Raw genomic sequence first — 4,541 nt, 5'->3', positions numbered from 1 at the left:
AGGCACCACAGGGAGCCACAGGCAAGAGCCCCAAGTTGTGTCCTCCTGGTATCACTCACATTGAATTCTATGAATGTGGCACCTCTGGCCTGCAATGCCTCCTAACATGACATCTCTTGCCCGTGAATTTTCCAAAAAGCCTCTGGAGTTGTGTACTGAGTGACAGTGCTGGGGTGGTTTAGGGAAGCTTTCCAATAGCTCTTTTCCATATAGATAATTATGTTTCTGTAACCTTGGTAGAGGCAGAACAGTGAGTCTTTAGAATTTGGGCTCTTGGAGCCTGTCTGTCTGGGTTGGCATTCTGGCTCTACTGCTTACCCCTATATGACCTTGGGCAAGGCACTAACTTCTTCCTGCCTCAATTCCTCATCTGAAAATGGGGATGATAACAGTACCTTTCTTTTAGGTGTGAGGATTAAATGAGTTAGTACATTGAAAGGAATAGAACAATGCCTGGCACTAATGAGAATTCCAGGCCAACCATTATTATGTAAAGCACTACACAAATACAGCTTCAGCTCCTGCCCTCCAACCAGATTGCTGCGTCCTAGGGAACAGCTTCAACTAATTCACCTCTTCTGTGGTTCCTAAATGTGTAGCCCCATGAGGGAAAATATAAGCCTGTTTTTCACCTAAATCTGCTTATCCAGAGCTCTGAAGAATGCTCATGTTTCTCACATCTTTTTTAATCTGTGATGGTTTTACCCAACAATGACATCTCTTTTCAGCCTGGACATATTTAAGGATTTCGACCTGTGTTTTGTGGAGTACTCCTCTCCAAATATAGACATTGAAGGGTAGCAGAAAATGCCACCCTAAAATATGCCACTTTGGTATATTGATCATTTCGAGCTGAAGGGAATGAGAAGTGGATACAAGAAAAGCCCTCTGCCCTTCCCCTAGTTGCCTAAATGCAGAACAGAAATTTGTAAAGGTGCCCACCTACCTTCTCTACCAGGAAGGACAGAAGTTAATCACCAGAGACAACTCTAGGCCTTTAGCCCAGAGATGGCACCAGAAGAAATCCACATAACAAACCTAACACTTATCTCACATTAGTTTTTCCCATATACTTACTTTCCTACAATTTGCCAGCCTAGAAAGTCCTTTTCCTTTTGTCTCGTCACTTCTTTAAAAATGTATTATTCTTTTGTTATGATGCTGTATATGCCCAAGTTCTAACCACTCCTTTGAGTCACTCATCTGAGTTCTCCCTGTGTATGCATGACACACGTTAATAAAGTCTGTTTCTTTGTCTCTTGTTAATCTGTCTTGCCAGTCTAATGACGGGGCCCCAACTGGAGAACCTAGGAGGGTAGTGGGAAAAAGATATGTTTTTCTTCCCCTGCAAGCATAGACTTCAGGTGTTCTGAGTGCAAACAGAATTGGAAGTCACAAGCCTTTTAGGAATGTTGCCAAAACATTGGTGGAAAAGGGTGAGAGAGAGGGGGCTGAGGCTTTAGTTGTCCTTGCTCCTCCTTTATCCCTCTGGCCACACTCCTCTTGCCAGGCTCCTTCCACAGCAGGATAAAGGGACCTCATTCTCAGCACTCAGCCTTTCCTATATGGGTTGATGTCTCCCTGAGGAAGGTTTCAATGTGTTCCTTATTGGCCACCTCAACACCTTAAGCCGTGAGCTGGTCTCAGGGGTAGGAAGAGCAGCTCTGAAAATCCAGGAGCCCAGCCCACTTGGAAGGACTCAGCACATCAGAGGGAGGGAATGAGGCCACTTCATTCTCTTCTCGGCCCTGTACCCTGTTCCACTGTCTCCACTGCCTATACACCAAGAACAAAATGCATGTTTAAAAATTCAGGGCCCAGGGTCCTCGGTCCCCCAGCTCCATTCAGCTTACTTTCATTTGGATTCCACACAAAAAACAAGATGTAATAATGCTGGTGACAGGGCTTCCCTGGTGGCGCAGTGGTTGAGAGTCCACCTGCCGATGCAGGGGACACGGGTTCGTGCCCCGGTCCAGGAAGATCCCACGTGCCGCGGAGCGTCTAGGCCCGTGAGCCATGGCCGCTGAGCCTGCGCGTCCGGAGCCTGTGCTCCGCAATGGGAGAAGCCGCGGCGGTGAGAGGCCCGCGTATCGCAAAAAATAATAATAATAATAATAATAATGCTGGTGACAGCCAACATAGCAGCTCCTCAGTTATCTTGACTTATTTAGATCTGGGGCCACGATACTCATTCATTCACCATTTATCGATTGGCATGATGTGCCAGACACTGGGCACGTACCATGACAAGCTCCCTGCACTCAAGGAAGTTGGTGACATCAAACAAGGAGCTATTAATAATAATTTATTACTGAAAACGACTGTATTATTATTTCCACATAGTTTAAGAACCAACTAGAAACAGAAACTGGATTTAAGTGTTGTTCTAAAATAGTGGGGATGAGTCTCCCTGCTAGTCAAAACACCCTCCTCCCACATCACTTCTCATTGGCATATTGGTTTTCCATTCACTCCTTTCTCTCCTGCATGCTCCAATGATTTAACTCTTATTCTTGTCCAGCTGCTCCCACTCACTCTGTTGTCTGAGTTTCTTTCTCCCCAGGGACGTTACAGACCCGGGCCAAAGAAATCTTAAAGTCTGCATTCAAAACCAAGTGAGAGGGTACTTCCCTGGTGGCGCAGTGGTTAAGAATCCGCCTGCCAATGCAGGGGACACGGGTTCGAGCCCTGATCCGGGAAGATCCCACATGCCGCGGAGCAACTAAACCCGTGTGCCACAACTACTGGAGCCCGCGCACCTAGAGCCCATGCTGTGCAACAAGAGAAGCCACCACAGTGAGAAGCCCGCACACTGCGACAAAGAGTAGCCCCAGCACGCTGCAACTAGCCAAAGCCCGCACAGCAACGAAGACCCAACACAGCCATAAATAAATAAATTTTTTTTTAAAGGGGGTTAGTTGCTTTCTTTTAACTTCAACTATGAATAAAATACCAACGGCCCTATCACTATGTGAAAAAGTGGTCTCGAATTTATGTGGAAGGGAAAGTAGGCTATGGTGAATACATGGATAAAAATAATGTGAGGTGACAAGCAACAACAGTTATAACTGATAACATATTTCTGAGTAACCAGACAAAAGAGAAGGCATAGAGTGGATGATTCTTCTCTGGCCATTGTTTGGTACAGACTCATTTCCAAATGGTGTATAGTCTTTACAGTTTCTAAGGACACAAATTAAAATATTCTTATATATAAACATATATACACACACACACACCCCAATTGCCAGCCCATCGCCTGTTTTTGTGCAGCCGGGGACCTAAGAATGGCTTTTACATTTTTAAACAATTGGAAAAAGATCTGTTACTCATGTCACAACATGTGAAAATCGTGAAATTCACATTTCAGTGTCGACAAATGAAGTTTTAGTTGAACACAGCCACACTCATTCATTGTCTATGGATGCTTCCTTGCTACAACTGCAAAGTTGTGTAGAGACTGTGTGGCTCACAAAACCTAAAAAGTTATCCTGTAGAGGCAATTTTGAGCCGCTGGGCAGATACCATGAGCCAAGCTCACCCTCCCTATTTGAAAAAAAATTTATGGGGAATTCCCTGGTGGTCCAGTGGTTAGGGCTCCGTGCTTCCGCTGTAGGGGGCAGGGGTTCAATCCCTGGTAGAACTAAGATCCTGCAAGCCGCACTGCACGGCCAAAAAAAAAAGAAAAAAATTTATAGAAAAGAAGTTATCATTGAAATTAAACTGTGGCAGACATATCCGAGGAATACTGCGGAGATCTGATCCCTTTATGAGCCCTGTGGTAGATGAATGTGTGGAGATGGTAACTAGCGGGCAACAGAAAAATACCAGAATGGTGGTAATACGAATAGTATCATCATGTTAGAAGACTTCCAGCGTTTATAACCAAAGGCTGTGTTCACCAGAGGAATCAATTGCTTCTACACATCCCCCATCCAGAGCAACTGTTTTCCTGATATAAAAATCGGGTTGTGTATATTTTCTTATCAAACTTTCTTTTTAAAAACACCTTTGTGTTGAGGTCTATCCTGACGGGGCTTTTTCTGTAAACCTACACCATTGGAAACGCCTCATAGAGTAATGGTGTGGTTTCCTTTACTCATAGAACTACCTGTTAGATCTGTGGGAAAGAACTACAAGACAGAGCTGCCAAGTAAACTATGAAAAACCTAACAAACGTTTTTAATCTTAGGTATTGGCATATCCCAATGGTCTGTACTATTCTAGGGTGTGATGGCTTAGGAGTGAATATGATTTGAACCTAATACATTTCTAGAGGATGTCAAATTCAGAACCAGGCAGATCCATCTCCTGACTCTAAACATGGTCCTAAAGTAAATCGCTTGAGGAAATTGGATCCCAAAGATTACAGGTCGGGAATTTTGAAGTGTGTCCATATTCCACGGGAGATCAAAGAAGCCTAACAAAAAGAACTGTGGGCTGACTCACATGACAACTTCTTTTTGAAAGGGCTATTTTATCGTGAAGATTATGAGTTTGAAGGAACTAAGGTGATTGGCAGTGGAAAGAATCAGACCATG

The 4,541-nt window shown here is 44.2% G+C and overlaps 1 non-coding gene across 1 annotated transcript; it reads left to right on the top strand.

Annotated features, from left to right (window-relative positions):
- The first annotated feature begins 4,015 nt into the window (after positions 1-4,015).
- On the top strand, positions 4,016-4,146 carry LOC115801598 (small nucleolar RNA SNORA18). Its single transcript, XR_004021901.1, has one exon. It is a non-coding gene; the product is annotated as a small nucleolar RNA SNORA18 (small nucleolar RNA).
- Positions 4,147-4,541: the final 395 nt, after the last annotated feature.

This window comes from Delphinapterus leucas, chromosome 1, assembly GCF_059928025.1.
Source record: "Delphinapterus leucas isolate spDelLeu-1000000601 "Yukka" chromosome 1, BTC_Dleu_Yukka2, whole genome shotgun sequence".
NCBI lineage: Eukaryota > Metazoa > Chordata > Mammalia > Artiodactyla > Monodontidae > Delphinapterus > Delphinapterus leucas.
The sequence above is the reverse complement of the archived record's forward strand: the minus strand, read 5'-3'. Positions and strand labels throughout refer to the sequence as shown.